We start from the raw sequence: 11,279 nt of genomic DNA, 5'->3' as shown, positions 1-11,279 counted from the left end.
TTTTTCCCTGGTTTATGACCTCTAACGTTCTATGTGCTTATCTTAGTATGTGCAGAGCTCAAGTACTGCCAGCTCAGTCATCATTGTCCGTCAGCGCCACGTGGGAGTCCGTTCTTATGGGCACATATGATAAGGGTGTCATAGTCGTCTCTCCGTCAACACCGACAACAACTCATCCGACCTTCGTCTGACTCATATTCTGAACAGGATCAATACCAATTATCATATGAATTGTTAATTGGTATAAGCTGAAGTAGAGCATCCTTGCAGTTGTTCGTTTTGCTATCGCCTATCGTGTTCCTCTCCCTTCCCTTTTGTTTCCTTCTCCTTCAAGCTCCTTCCCTCCCCTATATAAGCCAACGCCAACCCTCCCACCATTAACGACTCTTCCTGATCTTCTTCTTCTTGTTCTTCTTCTTCTCCAGCCTGCCATTGGCGATGTCTTCGACGACAGCCATGATGTTGACATTGCTCCCGCCCCGCCCTCTCCTCCTGCTCCTTGAAGGTAATCTATTCATTATTGATTCATTGAGCTTCAAATTTGTCTTTTAAATTCAGCAGCTAGATCAAATGGTGCATGCTCCATGGACGTACGCGGGAGCCTAAAGGAGGTGCTTTGGTTGAATTGCGTCTAGGTTCGCGGGAGCCGAGGTCTCTCAAAATCAGTACTACTATGAAGGCCAAGAAGAGATGGAGAAGTCATTCATTGACCCGACCCAGCACTACTGCTCCTCCTCCTCCAGGTATAATTCGTACAATTAATCAACAATCAACATCGAACTGAAATAGCAGAGAAGAACAGATTGCTGTTATGTCGCCCTGATAAGCTCCCACCACCCGTAACTTGTATCCGAGACTCTGATTGAATTGAATTGAATTCACACTGCAGATTACAATGGTGGGTCGAGACAGAGCTCATTGCCGTTTCTGGAATTGCCACAGCAATAACATGTACTGTTGGAACATGTAGTCGGTCAATTTCGTTCATCAATGCGCTCTGCACGCATGTTGCTTACGCCATTGATAGATGGGCGCTAGCTGTAGTCTTCGTTGCAGGGGACGATAGGCGGGATGGTGGGAGAGGTGAAGGCGATGCTGCGGTCGATGGAGGACGGCGAGATCAGCGTCTCGGCTTACGACATGGCGTGGGTGGCGCTGGCCAAGGACCCGGACAGGAGTGACCGGCCCTTGTTTCCAGAGAGCCTCTGGTGGATCGTCAGCAACTAGCTCGGCGACGGTTCTTGGGGCGACGCTGCCGTCTTCAATGCCCACGACCGCTTGATCAACACATTGGCTTGCGCCATCGTGCTCGCTTTCTGGAATCTACACCCCGACAAGTGCCTCAAAGGTAGAGTCTTTTTTTCTCTAAATAATATTTATTTATTTTATTAAAAGAACGTACTGTGGCTTGCGCCGTCGTGCTCGCTTTCTGGAATCTACATTCAAGACACAGTACCGTGGTGCATGTTGTTTGCAGATGATATTATTTTGGTAGATGAGACACGTGATGGAGTAAATGCTAAGTTAGAATCTAGGAGGGAAACACTAGAAGGGAAAGGTTTAAGCTTAGTAGATTAAAGACAGAATATATGGAATTTAAGTTTAGCAATATTAGAAGTAATGAAACAATTGTTAAGATAAGAGAGGACGAGTTGCCCGGAACCGAGAGATTTAAATATTTAGGATGGAGGGATTGAGAGAGATGCCTTACATAGAATACAAGCAGGATGGGTGAAATGGAAGGGAGCGTCGGGTGTTTTATGTGATCGTAAAGTACCTCTTAAACTTAAAGATAAGTTCTATAAAACCGCAATTAGACCTGCTATGTTATATGGAGCTGAATGTTGGGCTATGACTCGAGCACATGAGCAAAAGATGAGAGTTGCAGAGATGAAGATGTTAAGGTGGATGTGTGGACATACGAAGATGGACAAAATAAGAAATGAGAGCATTAGAGAGAAAGTCAGAGTTGCATCTATTGAGGACAAACTCCGAGAGACACGTTTAAGATGGTACGAACATGTACTTAGACGACCAATAAATGCTCCGGTTAGGCGATGTGAAACTATGATAAACATGCATATCAAACGAGAAAAAGGAAGACCAAAAAAGACTTGGTTAACAACAATAAAATAAGATAAAATTTATTTAAATATAGATGATGATATAACAGGAGATAGAGCTCAATGACATAAAAAGATTCATACAGCCGACCTCACCTAATGGGAAAAAATTTGATTATTATTGTTGTTGTTATTAAAAGAACGTCTCATTTAATTTTTTTTATAATTATTCAACTGTTCTTTAATATTATTCGATAGGGAATAATAGACGTTTAAAAAACCCAAAAAAAAAAAAAGACTGTTTTTGAATTTTACGGTCGTTCATCGTACGGTCGTACCTGAGTGCTATAAATGGCACGGCGCAGGGGTGGAGTACGTGAGAGAGAACATGTGGAGGCTGGAGGAGGCGGCGGCGGCGGAGCACATGCCCATTGGCTTTTCGAGGTGGCGTTCCCTTCGCTGCTGGACCTAGCCAAGGAGCAGGGGCTGGAGATTCCCTACTCGCAAGTCGCACCCTTGTTTGCAAAGCATAAGCGCCATGAGAGACCTTAAATTGAAGATGTGCGAGCTACGTGCAATGCTTGTTCGACGCTTGAGTGCTATTTCGATAATTAAACAGGATTCCGAAGCAAGTGGCCAAGTGCTGCACGAGGTGTCGACCACGCTGCTGCATAGCATGGAAGGAATGGCTGGCTTGGACTGGGAGAAGCTTCTTCGCCTACAGTGCCGAGACGGCTCCTTTCTCTTTTCGCCTTCCTCCACCGCCTACGCGCTGATGCAGACGGGCGACGGCAACTGCCTCAAGTATCTCGAGCGAATCGTCCGTAGATTCGATGGAGGAGGTATGAATCCATTAATTCATCAATTCTGCCAGAAAAATTTGACCTTGGATTCAATTTGCTGCAGTGCCGAACGTGTACCCTGTCGACCTCTTCGAGCACCTGTGGGTCGTGGACCGCCTGCAACGCCTCGACATCGCCCGCTACTTCAAGCCGGAGATCAAGGACTGCCTCGATTACGTGCACAGGTGATCGAGCTCGCTAGTTCTTGTTCCTCTCGCCAGGTGTTTGTTGGAATGCAGCAGAGTGTTGAGTTTGTCCATATTATGCAGATACTGGACGGAGGACGACATTTGACGGGGATGTACAACCTGAACCGGGCGGCGCAAGTGGCCTTCCCTGGGGAAGAGATACTGGAGCGAGCTAAGAGCTTCTCCTATGCCTTCTTGCGAGAGAAACAAGCTGCACACCAGCTGCTCGACAAATGGATCATCACCAAGGATTTGCCTGGGGAGGTAATTGTCCAACTAAAACAGATAAATTTCAGTTTCTACTTGTGTTGAATTAGTACCATATCATCGTTTGATCGACGGAGCAGGTGGAGTATGCTCTGGATTTCCCCTGGTACGCGAGCCTGCCTCGTGTCGAGGCAAGACTCTACTTGGAGAAGTATGGAGGGGGAAGTGATATTTGGATTGGCAAGACTCTCTACAGGTAAGCTTATCTACTGATCACAGTTCCTTACTTTAAGCTATCTATTTACTAAACTTGTTTACTTAACTGAATGATTAACTGAAAGAGTGTTATGGCAGGATGCCTCTGGTAAACAATGATATGTATTTGGAGTTGGCTAAGTTGGACTTTAACTGATCTTGTCGGGAAGCTGAGAAGACGAACCTGCCGGAATGAAGTGTCTGGAAGGTTGACCGCATCCCCATGACCCGGTTGATGATCTGTCCGCTGCGTTGACCAAGTCGTCTGAAATCCTCCGGGCAACTATACCTGCAGCCAGTGACCGGGTTGCCCCGGTCTCTGGTACTTCGGTGCTCGAGGCGGATCCCACAAATACATAAGCAGCCGCATAATAACATGATAATAAAATAAGCATGAAACGAGTGCAATGACATACCCTGGCCCAGAGGGGGGCCCTCGTATGGATCGGTGAGCCGATCGTGGTGCTGATCTAGTCATCGTGTGGCGACATGGGATCTAATGCAGCAAGGGTCCCAAGAGACGGCTCGTAGGCCGGATATGGTAACAGCACCTCGGCGGGAATATCACAACGGCTCATAGGCTGGCGTACAGCACGCAGGTCGGATAGTGCAGATGACTCACAAGCATGATAATGGTGTGACGAATGAAATACCTCGGCTCGATGGCCGGACATAATCTCGGCGCGATGGCCGGAAGAAGCAAACCTGAGTCCGCCGGATGGCGACTGTCCCGTGGGTGACAGAGGCGGCTACGAGAAGCAGCGGCGTCACCCACAGCCGCCGGAGGCGGGAGTGATGGTGAAAGATGCCGCTGGCAGTTGGGGAAGGCGACTGCGGTTGCCTGAGGCAACACATGCTGAGGCAGCAGACATGGCCGGCGTTGGCAGTAACGAAGGTACCCTCTCAGTTCCGGCAGGCGACGACTGGCAGAGATGTCAACTGGAGGTATCTGCCGGCGAGAAGAGAAAGCGGCGACCGTGGGCGTGGAGCGGGAGATCTCCCGTCTACAAAGCTGACGGCGGCCAAAAGACGTCCTCCTTCTTTGCGGCGACACTAGAATGACGATGCTAGAGGGAAGAGGATAGAGGAGCAAGGAAAGAAAGTGCCGGCGTCTCCGTCGTCGCCGGCGACGGGCACCAAAAGGAGAACCATCCTCCTCGGCTGGCGGCGTTCCCCCAAAACCCCCCTCCTGAAACACGAGCCGCCTCTCCCTTTAAAGCCCTAGCTTGTAAAAAGACCTAAGTGCCCCTGTCTTTTCCTCCTAATTTCCTCTCTGCCGCTCAACTATATCCGGATCACAAGCCTCCTCTTCAAGTCTAGTCGAAGGAGGCGTGAGTCCGACTGACTGGACAGTCTATTGCAAAGAATTGAACCGCTCTCGATGTCAAAGCCAAATCGCTGAACCAATAATATAATGTCGCTCGAGCGGTCGCTATAATAGTGGTGTCGTAGGAGATGGTAACGATACCGAGCGGACCAAGTCTGTAATCCGACCAATGCCGAGTGCGCAGCCGCGAAGATACCGACCGGACGATCGAAGTGCTGTCGATCGGATGGATAGATGCTAGACGGACGCTGCCGTGCGAGCGATCGAAATGATGCCGATCGGATGAATAGATGCTAGACGGACGCTGTCGTGCGAGCGATCGAAATGATGCCGATCGGATGGATAGAAGCTAGAAGGACGCTGTCGTGCGAGCGATCGAAATGATGCCGATCGGATGGATAGATGCTAGAAGGACGCTGTCATGCGAGTGATCGAAATGATGCCGATCGGATGGATAGATGCTAGACGGACACTGTCGTGCCAGCGATCGAAATGATGCCGATCGGATGAATAGATACTAGAAGGACGCTGTCGTGCGAGCGATCGAAATGATGCCGATCGGATGGATAGATGCTAGACGGACACTGTCGTGCCAGCGATCGAAATGATGCCGATCGGACGGCTATGAAAGTGCTGACTGCGCAGCCTCAAGAATAGTCCACGGGCGATCGTAAGGTGCCACCCAGCAATCGAGTGAACTAAATGGAATGATGCCGAGTGACCGCATCACTCGTTAGTCGATCAGAAGTGTAGCCCGTGAATCGAAGGCTCGTGGAGGCGAAAGTCACGAGCCGAACGGGCGCATAACCTATATTCTGGTTTGAAACCAGTAGAGATACTCTTTGTTCGCGACCATCGGAGATAGCTCGACCCCGATCGGGGGAGATAAGAAATACGATATGCTGATAAGCTGGCTCGAGGCCAGTGATAATCGCTCGACCCCGAACGGGGGAGATAGAATATCTGATAACTAGTCCATGCAGCGGTCTTTAAGCCGGGGTTTTATAGTCGTCGGTTCGACTCTATGGTTTAATGTCTGGGCTAGACGGTCTTCAAGCCGGGGTTTTTATAGTCGCTGGTTCGACTCTACGGTTTAATGTCTGGGCTAGACGGTCTTCAAGCCAGGGTTTTTATAGTCGCTGGTTCGACTCTACAGTTTAACGTCTGGGCTAGACGGTCTTCAAGCCGGGGTTTTTATAGTCGCCGGTTCGACTCTACGGTTTAACGTCTGGGCTAGACGGTTTTCAAGCCGGGGTTTTTATAGTAGCTGGTTCGACTCTACGGTTTAACGTCTGGGCTAGACGGTCTTCAAGCCGGGTTTTTATAGTCGCCGGTTCGACTCTACGGTTTAACGTCTGGGCTAGACGACCCTGAGGGCTAATTCAAACCCGGCCGATCGGCTCGGGGGTCTTCGCCATCGAGCGTGTGGCTCGTATATAATCCGCCCCGCCGATCGGCTCGGGGGTCTTCGCCATCGAGCCTGTGGCTCGTATATAATCCGCCCGGCCGATCGGCTCGGGGGTCTTCGCCATCGAGCCTGTGGCTCGTATATAATCTGCCCGGCCGATCGGCTCGAGGGTCTTCTCCCAAGGAACTAATGCAAATCATATAACTGACAGAATAAATAACGGGAAAACTGACCGGGGTCATGAGAATGGCAGAACTCTCCGGCATCGTCCATCTTCACGTTCCAGATCAGGCGCGTTCCCACAGACGACGCCAAATTGATCCTGTCGGGAAGCTGAGAAGACGAACCTGCCGGAATGACGTGTCTGGAAGGTTGACCGCATCCCCATGACCCGGTTGATGATCTGTCCGCTGCGTTGACCAAGTCGTCTGAAGTCCTCCGGGCAACTATACCTGCAGCCAGTGACCGGGTTACCCCGGTCTCTGGTACCTCGGTGCTCGAGGCGGATCCCACAAATGCATAAGCAGCCGTATAATAACATGATAATAAAATAAGCATGAAACGAGTGCAATGACATACCCTGGCCCAGGGGGGCGCCCTCGTATGGATCGGTGAGCCGATCGTGGTGCTGATCTAGTCATCGTGTGGCGACATGGGATCTAATGCAGCAAGGGTCCCAAGAGACGGCTCGTAGGCCGGATATGGTAACAGCACCTCGGCGGGAATATCACAACGGCTCATAGGACGGCGTACAGCACGCAGGTCGGATAGTGCAGGTGACTCACAAGCATGATAATGGTGTGACGAATGAAATACCTCGGCTCGATGGCCGGACATAATCTCGGCGCGATGGCCGGAAGAAGCAAACCTGAGTCCGCCGGATGGCGACTGTCCCGTGGGTGACAGAGGTGGCTACGAGAAGCAGCGGCGTCACCCACAGCCGCCGGAGGCGGGAGTGATGGTGAAAGATGCCACTGGCAGCTGGGGAAGGCGACTGTGGTTGCCTGAGGCAACACATGCTGAGGCAACAGACATGGCCGGCGTCGGCAGTAACGAAGGTACCCTCTCAGTTCCGGCAGGCGACGACCGGCAGAGATGTCAACTGGAGGTATCTGCCGGCGAGAAGAGAAAGCGGCGACCGTGGGCGTGGAGGGGGAGATCTCCCGTCTACAAAGCTGACGACGGCCAAAAGACGTCCTCCTCTTCTTTGTGGCGACACTAGAATGACGAAGCTAGAGGGAAGAGGATAGAGGAGCAAGGAAAGAAAGTGTCGGCGTCCGTCGTCGCCGGCGACGAGCACCAAAAGGAGAACCATCCTCCTCGGCTGGCGGCGTTCCCCCAAAACCCCCCCTCCTGAAACACGAGCCGCCTCTCCCTTTAAAGCCCTAGCTTGTAAAAAGACCTAAGTGCCCCTGTCTTTTCCTCCTAATTTCCTCTCTGCCGCTCAACTATATCCGGATCATTAACCATTGCCAAGCTCACCATCAGCTGGAGTGGCTCTATCTTCACAAGTATGTCAAATATTTCTTATTCAAATTGATACCTGCATTGGTTCTATACTTCCTAAACCTACAGTTTTATACAAGTAGTCAACCTATTCAAGTTTCAATTGTGTGGTTCGACTAAGGTGGTACGAGGAGGCAGGCCTTCGATGGCATGGTGTGAGCAGAAGAACCCTGTTGGAGGACTACTTCATAGCAGCCTCTTGCATATTCGAACCGAACGCAAGACTGAGAGGTTGGGTTGGGTTCGGACCCTGGTTTTCTCAAAGGCCGTCTCGGCCTACTTTGGTAGTGATTCATGCACTGAAACTATGAGACAAGCACTGATACAGAACTTCCTCCATGCTGATGACTGCTGCAGCAATGAACATAGCACCAGCAGGTCAGTGCTAGACACTATCTCATTCAAACCTGAATCCATATCTCGAAAGTCTTGAAAATTGGCATCGATATCCTCTTGCAATGTGGGAAATGCACAATATTTGGTTTCGGATAAGATCAAGTGTACTTCTGCTCACTGCAATTACTGAATTAGCTAAATATATAATCATCTTATTGTTGTCCTTGATCTTCTTATTTTAAGCTCAAATCTATATGATCTAATCTCATATATGCATGTTAGGACGTGTGCTAGAATCAAATCACTGTCACAGTTTGGCAATTTGTTGTCCAGGGATCTGTTAAGATCCAGGAGGAATATCTTCTTGCTCATAGTTTAAAGTTGTTTAATTTTGATGCTTGGCACATTGAAAATGGTTAATGTGATGTTAATAATACAGGGAAGGCAAGAGGGGGCAGGGAGAGTGGCTGGCCGAGTTGCTCCAGCAACTGGTTGATGGCCTTGTGGTATTGGGTGTGGAATCTGATCGAAAACAAATCCACGACTACTTGTTTGAGGCCGTAAGGCTCTAATGCTCTCAATTGCGCGCTTCAAACTGCTGTTTTAAATCTAGAACTACTTTGAACCTATTCATATCATTTTGGCAGTGGAATGTATGGTTGTCAACATGGAAGAGCGAAGAGCAAGGCACCGGGTTGCTACTAGTGCGGACCATTGAGGCTTGTGGAGGGCGTTTCGACTCAACTCTAACTCAACCACACTTTGACATCCTATCCTCCATCTGTGCTCAAGTTTTGCAACAAAAGCTCGACACCAAGGTACATTTCCTTTTCCAGGCAATCGACAAACAACTCCATGACAATTCGAATAACAATTCCTGCTCGAATCCTCTCAGAGCGCGGACAAGGAGACACTAGAGGAGAATATGCAAAAACTAGCTCAGTGTGTGCTCCAGAGTACTTTAGAGGAACAAGGCCTCGACTTACACCAAACCAAGCAGACATTTCTTCTTGTGGCAAAGAGCTTCTACTACGCTGCTCACTGCTCAGAGGATGTTCTCAACAGCCACATCGCCAAGGTCCTCTTCCAGCCTACGGATTAAGAATTAACGGGACGTTTAGTTCTTTCTTAGGAATAGGAATCGAAATGAGAATCATAGTATTGTGGAATGATAATGGATATAAGCATGAATATTACTCTTAAAAGTAATATTTGGTTAGTTAAATATTTTCTATCGGAATAAATCAAAATTTCCTTTTTTACCCTTAAAGGAAAATAAGAGAAAAAAATTAGATGTGAGAGAAAAATATGATGAGAGAGAAAGTATGATGAGAGAGAAAGTGTGACGGGAAAGAATGAAGAGAGGGAAATTGTGATGAGAGAAAATGAGGAAAGAGAGTGTAATGGGAGAGAGCATGATGCGAGAAAATATGATGAGAGAGAAAGTACGATGGGAGAGGATGAAGAGAGAGAAAGTGTAATGAGAAAAAATAAGGAGAGTGTGGCAAAAGATGGAACCGCCACCCTAGTGGCCCCTGGCCCCGACCCCACAAGATTCCAGAGGGAGTAAATCATGGTTAATGCTGGGCAGGATAGGTGACTGGGGGTCGAAGGAATTTTTGGCACAGCAGACCAGGATTTTATCCTCGAGTGCAACTGGCGACCTTCGACCCCACGACTTCAGTGGCAAGCTGTAGGCACCTAACCAGCTGATCCAGCCCGTGGGGGCTGGAGATGGGAAAGATTGAGGAGAGAGAAAGTATGATGAGAAAGAAAACATGATAAGAGAGAAAGTGTGATGCGAAAAAAAAGGAAGCGAGTGTGATGGGAGAGATTGATGAGAGAGAAAGTATGATGAGAGAGAAAGTATGTTAAGAAAAAAAGGGAGTATGATAGGAGAGATTGAGTAGAGAGAAAGTGTGATGAGAGAAAAAACACAATGAGAGAGATAGTGCAATGAGAAAAAAAAAAAAAAAAAAAGAGAATGTGATGGGAGAGATTGAGGCGAGAGAAAGTATGATGAGAGAGAAAGTGTGATGAAAAAAAAAGGAAGAGAGAGTGTTGGAAGAAATTGAGGAGAGAGAAAGTGTGTGATAAAATAAGTAGAAAGAAAATATGATGAGAGAGAATTAGGAGAGAGAAAGTGATATGAAAGAAAAATTAAATAAATATATTTTGATATTTGATATTAAGGGAAAAATTTTAGTTTTAGGCCAAGGGTATTTTTGGAATAAGGGAATATTTTGATTGTTGAAAATAGAGTAATGACTCATTGAGAGGGGGGACATGAGAATGAGTCATTATCCAATTATAAGAATTCATTCCCTTATTTGTATTTTCATTCATGTAATCTAAACATTAACAATGACAATCAATGATTGTTATTCGCATTCCCCACTCTTATTCCCCTAAATCAAACACCCTTGTGATTTAAGTTTGGTTTAAGTGTGACTTGTTTAGCAATTTTTTTTTTTTTTTTTTGCATTTGTCAAAGTTTTTTTTCCGAGAAAAAAATTGGATTTATTAATTTGAGAAGAAAAAAGATATGTTTGGGATTAAAGAGAAATGCAAGGAGATGAGATAAAGGAGTGAAAAAAGATTGTATTTTTATTATTATTTTCTTCTGTTCTTATCTTCTTCGTCTCCTCGTTGCCAGAGGATGAGAAGCGAGAACGAGGTCAAAGGAGGAACAATAGTTAGATCTTTATATTATACCATGGACTTATTCAAATATACATTTTAAAAATCCACTCCGAAGTGAAGAAAGGAGCATCTCAACCCGATGCCAAATGAACTATAGAATTTGTTAGGATAAGAGTGGATAAATTAGAAAAAAAAATATATAACATCATTGGTCACAATAGTACAAAAATTGAAGAATTGTTTAGATGAGGATTCCAGCTCAAGTAAATCAATCAAAAGGAGAACAACTCAACACTCTCAACAACAACAATGGACCATAAAGCTAACTCATATGAAGATTGAGAGCACAACATTTTATGTATGATGGTAGAATTTCCTTATGAAGAGAACAACAGATTGGATGGATTTTAAGGGTTGGAAAAAAAAATCGCTTCCACGACACATCATACTATGCAAAGGTAGAACTAACATCTATACACATTGAAGGTGATGTTATGACCGGCT

General features: G+C 47.0%; 1 pseudogene; it reads left to right on the top strand.

The window, feature by feature from the left end:
* Positions 1–1,071: 1,071 nt before the first annotated feature.
* Positions 1,072–9,234, top strand: LOC122054641 (annotated as a pseudogene).
* Positions 9,235–11,279: the final 2,045 nt, after the last annotated feature.

This window comes from Zingiber officinale, chromosome 3B, assembly GCF_018446385.1.
Source record: "Zingiber officinale cultivar Zhangliang chromosome 3B, Zo_v1.1, whole genome shotgun sequence".
In the NCBI taxonomy this organism is placed as follows: Eukaryota; Viridiplantae; Streptophyta; class Magnoliopsida; order Zingiberales; family Zingiberaceae; genus Zingiber; species Zingiber officinale.
The sequence above is the reverse complement of the archived record's forward strand: the minus strand, read 5'-3'. Positions and strand labels throughout refer to the sequence as shown.